Source organism: Lytechinus pictus, chromosome 8 (assembly GCF_037042905.1).
Source record: "Lytechinus pictus isolate F3 Inbred chromosome 8, Lp3.0, whole genome shotgun sequence".
NCBI lineage: Eukaryota > Metazoa > Echinodermata > Echinoidea > Temnopleuroida > Toxopneustidae > Lytechinus > Lytechinus pictus.
In genome coordinates, this window is record NC_087252.1 from 28,674,464 (window position 1) to 28,687,075 (window position 12,612).

Below are 12,612 nucleotides of genomic sequence, written 5' to 3' on the forward strand. Positions count from 1 at the left end.
ATTAGAACGGTTCCATGCCATTTGCTCCGGCGACAATTGCTCCGCTGTAAATTCCACACACTATTGGAAACCTCAACTTCAACCATTATCACTATGCCCTATATTCTAAACCTAACCCTTAACCTATTAAACCCTATTGCAACCCCAACCCTATGTCGTAGACAGCATAAATCCCAGACAAATTTTCGCAGGAACAAATGTCGTGTAGAATATGTGTTGACTTAAAGATGAACGCCTTTGCTTGTTATTAAAATGGTATACAGTACTGCTATCAGGGAAAGCCGGAGGATCAAACGGGATTAAATGAAAATGAGTTTTCATCAATATTTCCATCTTCAATTTCTGAAATAGAAGATAATATTTTTTTGGGGAGGGGGTGTTAAGAAAAATAAATAACTTAAGACGCAGCCACGAATACGGATTCAGACAGTACAGAAGCGGAGAGGTGGTTAATAAACCCCAGATATCATACAAATTATGGTGATATTATGCTTCTAATTCTCGTCATGTCAAAGGAAAATCCACCTCGGAAGGTTTTATTTTTTTCCAAGGAATTTGAAACCTGCTACCCCAAACCAGGAATTATTCGCCAAAAGCCCATTTTGAGATTTCATTGAACTAAAAAAAAAATCGTTAGCTTTAAAATGATATACATGTATAATCAGAATTAATCGGCAATAACCCACAAAAGTACCTGACTAAACGTACGAGTAGGAGATCCGAAGAAAATGAGAAAATAAGGTTTGAAGTTTGGGTTCGCTTGGACCGATGAACAGGGGAGCGTTTCATCAACATTTTCATCCGACAAGTTGTCAGATCTGACATCTTTCTCTGATGTTGATTGGCTGAGAGGTACTGTTACTATGGTAACTGTCGGATAAAATGGGACTTGTCGGATAAAACGTCCGTCAAGTCCTTTCATGAAACGCCCCCCAGGTCTTGTCCTACAAGCATCATTGGTTTGAGCTAGAGTACGTAAGTAGTATGAAATGCGCATCCTGTGTAATCTGTGGAGCGTTGTGGCCAAGTGGATTAGTCTCCGGACTTTGAAACAGAGGGTCGTGGGTTCGAATCCCAGCCATGGCGTAATTTCCTTCAGCAAGAAATTTATCCACATTGTGCTGCACTCGACCCAGGTGAGGTGAATGGGTACCCGGTAGGAAGAAATTCCTCGAATGCTCGAGCGCCCGATAAAGGTAGTCGTGCTAAAGCCGGGGTAATAATGATAATAACAATAATAATAGGCATTTATATTGAGCCATCTATCTAGTAATGATAAATAAATAAATGATAAAATTCCGAGGCGCATTGTTATTATTATTACCCCGGCTTTAGCTCGAGCTGCCTTCCAGCGCTCATAGCATTTCAAGGAATAAATTCCTGCATGCCAGGTACCCATTAACCTCACTTGGGTTGAGTGCAGCACAATGTGGATGCATTTCTTGATGAAGGAAACTACGCCATGGGTGGGATTTGAACCAACGACCCGCTGTTTTAAAGTCAGAAGACTAATCCACTAGGCCACAACGCTCTGATTAAAACGCTAGAGCAAAACAATATATTTTTTTCCAGCGGGCGCTGCTATTGCTATGAGCAATCAACCGAGCTAGCTCGGATGAAAACTTCAGTAGAGGAGAGATCGGATGGCACCTTGGGTCTGAATAGGAAGATTTGCTGGAATAGTACACACGAAGGAACAGCGTCCGTGTCCATGGTATTCGTGAGAGCTCTACTGAAAACACTGATCAAATCATCTGTAACTTAGCCACGGAAAAGCTTGGAATTAAACTAGATGTCAATGATATAGATCGTTCACACAGAGTTTCATCGGCTAGAAATTGAGAAAGGAAATAGCCCCGTCCAATCATCGTCAAATTTTGTTCGTATCGCACGAGATCAAAATTCATCAAAGCAATGATCAAGCTGAAGGATATAGGTATTTTCATCAACGAGGACCTGACAAAAACCAAACCAGAGCATCTTCTACAATGTACGCCATCACAAGAAGGTCTTGCGAGCCTGGACTGCTGATGGAAGGATTTTTGCTGGTGTCAAGAACTCAGGAGGTCAAATCGCAAATGAAATGATCACGTGTGTTGAGGATCTTGGGAAATTGTCAAGTGACATAATGAATAACTTAACAGCATGTTAGCTTTTTTCTTATTGTTATCTTTTTGTCTCCGTCTTCCTCTTTTCTTCTTCTTCTTTTTCTCCTTCTTCATCTTCTTCTTCTTTCTTTCTTTTCCTCCTTTTTCTCCTTCTTCTTCTTCTTTCTCTTCTCCTTCTTCTTCCTCATCATCTTTGGAAGGCAATAATAATAATAATAGTGTGTATTTAAGATATTCTAAAACCTGGCAGCTTAATGTTTTATTTGTATTTGTATGTGTATCTAAATCGGTAGAGTCAGATTTTTACATTTTAGCTGTGTATATTGTATTGCTGTTTGTGTAGTGCACATCTTTGTCTTTATCTGTCTTGAGTCTGTTTCAAAGTTTTGATAATGATTTTGTAAATACTCTGTCATCGATTTTAACTCCAGCAAATAGTAACAGCTGTAATCAATCATAGCTTACACCTAATGATTTTAATGTGAATTTGAACCGGAACTTTAGTGATACTGTTTTAAAAGATTTATTCTCATGTATGCACATTAAGTGTAGAAGTTTAGTAGGAACTTATGACAATGTAATATCATATTTAAGCTGCTTGGACTTGAAATTCCCAGTCATTGGCTTATCTGAAACCTGGTTACAAGACAATGCTCTCACTGCAATATATAATTTTAATGGTTATACTTTTATTGTCTCGCCTGCATAGCAGATCGAGACTATAGGCGCCGCCATCAACATTGAAATCTTAACCAAGGTTAAGTTTTTGAAATGTCATCATAACTCATGACCTGGTTCATGAAGCTTGGGCGTAAGGGTAATCAAGTATTACTAAACATCCTGCCTGAGTTTCAGGTCACATGACTAAGGTCAAAGGTCATTTAGGGTCAATTAACTTAGACCATGTTGGGGGAATCAATATCGAAATCTTAACCAAGGTTAAGTTTTTGAAATGTTGTCTTAACTTCAAAAGTATAAAGACCTAATTCAAAATACTTAGACATAAGGATAATAGTATATCACTGAATATCCTGCCTGAGTTTCAAGTCACATGATTAAGATCAAAGGTCACTTAGGGTCAACAAACTTTGGCCATGTTGGGGTTATTTGAAGAATTGTCATCTTAACTTTTATATTTCATGGATCTAGTTCATGAAACTTTGACATTTAAGGGCAATCAAGTATCCTTGAACATCCTGTGCTAATTTCAGGTCACGTGACTAAGGTTGAAGGTCATTTAGGGTCAATAAACTTTGGTAATGTTCGGGTGTTTGTGGAATTGTCATCATAACTTAAAAAGTCTATGGATTTAGTTCATGAAACTTGGACATAAAGCAGCAATGTATCCCTGAATACCATGTATGTGCTTCAGAAACATGGCCAAGGTCAAATGTCATTTAAAAGTCAATGAACTCTGGCCGTTCTGGGAGTATGTGTTGAATTGGCTTCATAACTTAGGAAGTTTTTGGAACTTGCTCATAAGGGTAATCAAGTATGAATGATAGTTTTGCACAATCCTTAGGTCACATTATCATGGTCAAAGGTAATTTTGTTTCAATGGACATAATATTTTATCATCTTATTGATGTTTTCTTCTGTGAATAATTATTCATTAGCAGTTTTTCAAAGGAAGCACTGCTGCTATATCGAATTGCGTAATGCAGGCGAGACTGCCAGAGGCGCTCCACTTGTTGGTCAAGGGAGAACGTGCAAAAGGGGAGGTGGCGTAGGCTTTTTTTATTAGAAATGACATTGAATATAAAAGTCGGCCAGACTTAAGTGTGAAAGAATTACATATAGAAGCAATATTATTGAAGTGAGTATGTGTAATAATGTATTTGTTCTTGTCACAGTCTACAGGCCACCTGGACAATATGTTGATATGTTTTAAATTCACTTAAAACAGTATCTGAAACGTTGTGCAATGAAAAGAAAACTATTTATTTGTTGGGCGATTTTAATATAGATTTGTTAACATGGTTAACTATGTAAATACATTTATTGACACTGTTCTGTCATACTTTTTACATCCATTAATTTTTAAACCCACTCGTGTTACAGGACGATCTGCCACAGTTTTAGATAACATAATAACAAACGATAATGATCATCATTTTATCTGGTCTCATGCTGTCGGATGTAAGTGACCACTTTCCAATTTTTTCCATCAGTAATCTACATGTTAAAACCAGTGAATGTGTAAACAGCAATATAAGGGACTATAGTGAAAAAAAAATGTTATTCGATTCAGTCAAGCTCTCCAGCACGTCTCATGGGTATATGATGATTCTAGTCCTTGTCTCAGTTATGATATATTTTTTTTATCCTTTTTAAATATATATAATAATTGTTTTCCTGTAAAATCATGTAAGGCAAAAATTAATCAGAAATACTAACCATGGATTACCAAGGAATTGCATAAACTTTGTAAAAAGAAATATAAAATGCTTTTTAATACCTAAAAATCCTACTGAATATAGAAAGAGTGTTAATAAAACCATAAGAAATAAGGTGACAAATATGATAAAATTTGCAAAATTATCTTACTACAAACGTAAGTTTTAAACTGCTACTGGTAATTCACGTCATACATGGAAAATAATTAATAAAGCACTAGGTCAGCAAAATAAACGAACAGTCATCAAGTCACTTTAAAATGATAATGAGGAAGTTACAGATACTATCGAAATGAGTGCATGTTTTAATACGTATTTTGTCAATATAGGTCCAAACCTTGTTTCTAAACTGGGACAGTTCAATAATAGTGTTGATGTTTTGGATTATGTAAATAAGAACGACAAAACTTTATTTTTTTAGCCTATTACACCAAAAGAGATTATAGAAATTGTCAGTGGGTTTAACAATAACACAAGTCCTAGATATGATAAAATAACAATCAAAATTATTAAGAGAGTTGTTCATATTATTTGCATACCACTCAGGGAGTCTTCTCAGATCAACTTAAAATAGCCAAGGTTGTACCTGTGTTTAAGAATGGAGCCCATAAAAGAAAAAAAAATATCGTCCAATTTCTGTTTTACCAATTTTCTCTAAGGTTTTTGAAAGATGTATATACAACCGTTTATTAAATTTTATTTCTGAGTGCAATATTTTAAATTACAATCAATATGTCTTTAGGAAAAATCATTCCACTGCTTCAGCATTAATAGATTTTATTTACAAGGTAGTAAATGTTCTTGATATTAAGGAAACAATGATAGGTCTTTTCCTTGACCTGAGCAAAGATTTTGATACGTTGGATCACATAATACTATTACGTAAATAGTTTCCTTACGGAATTCGTGGAAATGATCTTAAGTTATTTGAAAGTTATCTTTGTAATCGTAAACAGTATGTCACTCTTGCCAACAAAAATCTTCACTTCAACAAATCACTTGTGGGGTTCCCCAAGGGTCAATTTTAGGACCACTTGTATTCAGTCTATATATCAATGTCTTGACTAACATATCAAGTGTGATCAAATTTATTTTATTTGCAGATGACACCAGCATGTTCATGTCCCATGAAAATCATGATTTTTTACCAAATGTATTCAGTAATGAACTACACAACATATCCACCTGGTTCCTAATAAACAAGTTAACTTTGAATATCTCCAAAACACATCTTATGATTTTTTCAAATTAAAAAAGAAATAATATTGATATAAATATTCAATAAAACATCATTTAGCTTCAAGAGGTGTCTTCGTTAATATTCTTAGGTGTAACTGTTGATAATAAGCTTACTTGGGGTGAACATGTTGGTGTCATCTGTAATAAGATTGCAAAAAAATGTTGGTGTATTATACAAATTATGCAGCTTTCCTAGAGAGATTTTAATTCTTTTATACATGTATAATACTTTGATTTTACTTTATTTAAATTATTGCAACCCAGTCTGGGGAAATTCTTTCATATGTCATATCAACATATTATTCCTTTTACAAAAAAGAGCAACACGAATAATAAATAATGCCCTATACATGTTCCTTGCCCATACTCAACCAATATTTTGTTAGAGTACTAGAACTTGAAGATAATAAGTTTAACATTGCAATTTTCATGTACTCTCGCCATTATAATGTTTTACCGAAGACACTGTTGCAATATTTCTGTGCAAATAGTTCCATACACATGCATATGACTAGGAATGCATCAAACGTGCACTTGCCATTTTTTTAAACCTCTTTGTATAAACAATCAATATTTTATCAGGGTCCTGTCAATTGGAATTCCATTTCTTGCCAAAATCGTAACAGTAAATATCTAAATGTTTTCCAAAAGAAATATAAAACTTTTTTACTGGATAATTATCATTTGCATTAATATTGTAGGCTCTTGTATATTGTATCGTAGTTTTGTTTTTGTCTAGGGTCTGTACGGTATTTTGTTTTCCTAATCTTTAGTATAATTATGTTATTTCAGTTTATTTCATTAAGTATCTTTGGTTGGCGTTTATGAGGCTCGTCCTTTCTTGCCACTACCCTCACTCATGTTAACTGGATTTTATTATATATTCATGTCATCTACCTTATCTGTTTATATGTTTGTACTTTGTTGATTTCTTTTTATGAATAAAAATAAATACGAATTGAATTGAATTATTAACCGGGCTGCTTAGGCGCTCAAGTATTCGGGGGGGAAAATCCTACCGGGCACCCGTTCACCTCACCTGGGTGGAGTGCAGTACAATGTAGGTAAATATCTTGCTGGCAAGGAATCGAACCCGCGTCGCTCAGCTTTATACGAGAGTCATAACCGCTAGACTACGACGCCCCAGATAGTTGATATATTGACAATTTATAACGCATATATAACGCAACACTTTGTATGTCTATAAGAATTACACAAATCTTGTAATTTCCATTCGAAATTCGAATTTCTGTCGTATATTCTCTGTGATGGCACTAACTGGTGGATCCGGGGGGGGGGGCACAGCCGGCCGTTGCCCCCTCCCCCATCTATGAGAGGCACAATTAAAATGTGTAATGTAAAAATTCCGTTAAAACAAAAGTGTGCCCCCTTGTTGGAAAGTGAAGATCTTTTTTCTTTTTTTTTTTGCTTGTCCAATTTTTTCCTGGACGAAATACCCCTACTTTTTTGTTACCCCCCTTTTTTGCTTGCCAAATTTTTCTTCGGGAAAATGTGCCCCCCCCCCCATTAGGAAAAATCCTGGATCCGCCCCTGATGTCACTCTTATTATGTTAAATAACTGCGAGACGGCTCTCACCATTAGAACTGTTGATAAATACGGAACTCCTTCATACCACTGCGGGGAAATTTCATAATGTTATCTGATGAAGAACGAAAATAATGGGGGCAGAATAATTATAGTCTAATATTTATAAAGGAATTATATTTACCGAATTCCCGCCGGTTTTAACTGACAACACGATAATCCTCTTATCATTATAGATATCCTTGAGTAGTGGGAGGAACTACCTACAAAATACCAATTGAAATATCCTCAGGGGAAAAGGTCAATGCAGCATATCGTATAAATGAGAGAAAAAACGAACCCTTTGTCGGAGATTTTGCAATTATTGAATATGTTTTTACTATAGATTCGATACTTATGGTATAAACGGAATCTCATCTTTCATTTCAAACCAACCGCTTAGCAAATCAGTGACGCATGGCAATTTACAAACAATTAATATTGAAGCATATCAGAAACGAATTGGGCAGAAACGTACGTATGGATCTAAATCCACCCTCATTTCAGGAACCAGTGAGGGAAGCTTAGCAAAGAATACAAAAGAAATGCTAATGAACCAATATTGTCGAATAAGCACTGTCCTCGTATCAGGAACCAATCTTGTCCAATATTTCTCCGCAACCTGATTTTGACATTGAAAACAATCGCATTTCTCATTAAAGTGATTGGTTAACATTGGCTTGACTTTTTAAAAATCTGAGCTAGAAGGTCACACTTGTCACCTGTGTCTGTGATATGTTACAAAAATGAAGCCCAGAAAAAATTGCGTTCGAAAATAATTATTTAGTGCTTCAAAAATTGAAATATAAAGTGACCGAAAACACCATCTTAATTTCATCCCATACACTTATGTGTACTATTTAGGCGTCTATAAGACGCCTATTTACAAAATCGGGGTTTGCCTTGTAGTTCTAGCTTTTCTTTCTCAATACTGGTTGTTTTCAGGGTTTATTCGTTCTAATACATGAACTTGTACACATGTTTCATCTTGGTTTGATAATTTTTTTAATCGGCTGCTCACAAAGTTAAACAATATTTAATGTGTCAAGCATGTCAAGTGTTCGTCTCATATTAGGTATCAAAGCGTAGAGAAATCATCTATGATGATGTAAATGAAATATCCACATTCATTTGCTCTTGAAAAAGGGACATGGGAATCCTGGGGCGTATTCTAAACATTTTATTTTCTCCATATTTTTTTTTTCTCAGAGATATGACAGAATCCGTAATCTGGTGGCCGTGGGTACGGTCTCATTACTTATGTCATAAAAATTGTCACGAATGTTGTCTCTTCTCTTTAGCGCTCATCAAAAATACGCGGTTCTTAAATGCCTATAATCCCTATATACAAGCAAAATATTTGACAAAATTTATGACATGGTCAAGCAGTCATACAGTTTGTTATATCTTTTAGTACCAAATACCCGATACCCTCTGACTGAACGTCAAACATAAAATTATATTATTTAGATTAGATTGTGGTATTAGTTTCACTCTTCATCCATGACTTTTTATTTTCAAAAGTACACTTGTCACTCTCCATCCGGTAGGATGTGAAAGCCTATGTCCTATGTAGTATGCTGAGCAATTGAGTTTTAGAACTCTTGTTTGAATGTTCCCCAGGGAGTGGAGAAAGTGCAGACGTTGTGTGTGGGCATGTCAGGACCCAATAACTGGGGTATTAATAATTACAATTGCTTAAAAACACAGATTGCATAAATGTAAATATTATTATTATTTTTTAATTATTAAATTATTATCATTATCATTATTATCATCATTATCTCCGTTTGTTCTGTCTGATGTGTGATTGAGCTTGGATTATTCCTCTTCAGTTAATTATCTATTTTCTTGGAGACTTTGTATTTATAAAAACCCCACATTGTTATTTTTATTATTACTACTATTACTTTTACTATCTTTATTATTATTATTATTTTATTATCATTATTATTGTGATTGTAATTATTATTATTGTTATTATTACCATTGTTATCATAATCATTATCATTATTATATGTAGAAGTAGTAGTAGTAGAAGCAGTAGTACATTTCTTCGAACTTCTTGTCGTCATTTACACTGAATAAGTATACAATGATAGGTAAATTAATATTTTAAATCATACAATTCAATTACTTAATGGGAATGTTCGCATGTGTGCACTATAGCTGGGTACATTCCAATGTTTCGTTTGGTGGTTCAGCGCTGATATGTGTTTCCCAAGTGATATCGCCAAAATGAAAATCGCCATTATAAGTTAAAGCCTAATTAAATACACGCTATGGTAGAACAAGAAGTATATATATACCAAGGGGCTTCTTCAATAATCTATTTAAAATCAAGTCAGAGACAAGTATAACGTTGTGGTTGAGTATTTTGATAATAATGCACGTTCATTAACCAATTTGGACATCCTTGTAATAAAATAACAAGAACAGTTTTAAGTAATCATACTTGTTTGTAAAACTATTTAAGGTATTTAAGAATACACAAACAATTAATCGTTCGAAATGAGATGAGCCAATATATATTTTTGAATGCACGACTGTAATGATGTTGAAATTCGGCTATAACAATTTACTTCGGCAAGTTCTTTGCGATACGCATAGTCTTGGTTGACCTAAAATTTACAAAGCTACGCGCATTGCAGTTAATGTGAGCCCCAGTCTTAAAAATAAACTTTACCCCTATAACTTTTTTCAAAAATCTATGGATTAAACCAATTAAATCCTGACATAAGAGTTGCCCTATCTGCTTGAGCTATAAAAAGACGTATATAGATATTAAATTTGACAAGTCCTATACGAACATATTTTTCCTTCAACTTTTAACGACGTTTTGCTCTCACATTTTTTTTTTAAATATGATCGTGCACATTATTTATTTGTGTTCATATATTGGGAAAACATTTATCAATAAGATAATCGTTATTTTGTTTGGGATAGCCATTGGTAGCCCTGATAACTTTTTCCACCCACTCAATATGTAGTATTTTTGTGCTTCTCTTACTCAGATATGTCTCTCTTTTTTTTGTATTCATATCACCGCTTTCTGATTTTTTTTTTTTGTTGCGATTTTGTTTTTGTTATGTGGAAAAATAAAGAAATGAAATTTATGGGGTTTGGGGGCTATAAGAAGGTATTCATAACAATGTATCAGCCGTATCCAATTCGAATCGAAGGGGGACGACGAAAAGTCAAAAGACAGGGGGAAGGGGCAATTCAAGAAATATAAGGTATAATGCTTTTATTGAATATTATAATGAACTTGAAATAAAAAGAAAAATATATGACATATACGGAACTGTATCAATCTTGAACGGCAATACAAATTTGATTGAGAAAAAAAGAGACAAAATGTCATATTTTGAATGACATTTTCTAACGCACCGTTTTTTGTTGTATTCTTTCTTTTAGCATTTACGGTATGTTTGTATTATTTTACAATGTGACGGGCTTTTGTGTAGTTTCTTAAAAGGATGAATAAATGAAATAATTGTTACCTCGTAGGCCTACTCCTTATTTCTTTTTCTTTCAGAATGAAAACAATTTGAAGAGTTTGGTTGCTAAAGGGGTTACTTCCACTTTGGACCATTCCGAGAAAAACCATGTTTTTTTATTCTCACTTATTGCAATATTTTTATGAGAAATTAAATTGCAATGATGTACTACCCTATCATGTATACATAAAATTGGGTATAAAAGAAATCTACCTGTTTGCAATGTTTTTTTTTTAATATATCTTTAACAAAATTATCATTGTGGACCTAACCCATTTTGCAAGCAAATTGAAATGAATCCAATCTCTTATGATTAAAAAAAAGTTTTTCTTTGCCACTTTTATTTACGTTTTCATTTGAATTTCAGATTTTCTTTGGTATCATCACAGCAACTAAAATTTAGAGGTTTTGAGACAGAAAACAATTAGATTTATGAAAAGTTGACCTAACCCCTTTTAACGAATGAGCTCTTCGGATGATTTTGGTTGCAGAAGGGGTTAGGTCCACTCCAAGAAAATCATTTTTTTTATTATCCCATATTGCAATATTCCTATGAGAAACTAAATCTTCATGATACCCTACCATGAGAACATAAAATTTTGGATAAAATAAATCTACCTGTCTTCATATTTGGTTTTAATATTATTTTCCAAAAAAAATCTGTGTGGACCTAATCCCTTTTGCAACCAAACTGAAACGGTTATTTTTTTTGCCATTTTAGTTCACTTTTTAATGGGATTCCAACTTTTCTTTGGTATCATCTTATAGAGCTACTAAACATCTTTACATTGGAAAAAAATCAAGTTTGATGAAAATAGACCTAACCCTTTTTGCAAGTGAGCTCTTCATTTAAGGATAAAATCAAACCAAGCCGAGCAAAGGCAAAACAAAATCTCAAAGGAACGAACGAAGAATTGTAAACTTACCTGCAATCAGTTCGTAGTGATGTATGAAATGCATTAATGATATAAATATAGAAATGTTGAATCAACAGAACATTATCTTATCTGCTTGAACACTGAACTTGAAGCCAACACAATTTTTACGCAGTCAATCCAACACTTTGACTAAAAAAGCTGGCAATACATTACAACCGACCAACTGTAATTGAATCAATTCGCATCTCTTGTTTCTAAGTACTCGGGAACTACCAATTCAAGTTTGATTCATAATCGATGGCCACGGACTGCTTATAAGCCATGGTAAAGATCAGTCAGAAAGAAAATGAAACAGAATATGTTGAGCTCTTGAGAGATATATATCAAACGGTCAAAAAGTGAACAGAGCTTCGCTTCTGCTTGATGAACAGATTATGTAGACGAACACGCTTAACTGGACGCGGAATATTTCCCAGAGACATGAGAGAGAGAGAGAGAGTCGTGCGCTCTTATTTGTGAAGGTTTTGTTTTAACATGATGGTAAGTTTGAACTTTCAGCAGTTCCCTATCCTTCGGAAGGACGGGGAAAATATCTGCACACGCTTAGATGTAATATATTCTAACAAACGTGGGTTCCTCCGCCGAACAATTTAAAGAGATTTGAGATAATTTTGTCACATTTTTTTGTGTGTGCTTGCAATCGGGACAAAGCCAATAATTTAAAATTTTACCCCAATGTGTAATGTATTAGCCAACGGGATTTATGATATCATGATGATATAAACAAGATTAATACCTTAAATATTATGGGTAGAGGGTGACGTACATGTATTAGCCACCCCGAAACGAATCTACTTTACTAACAAATGAACTAAAAGAGATGGAGATAATTGAAAAAAGTGGGTA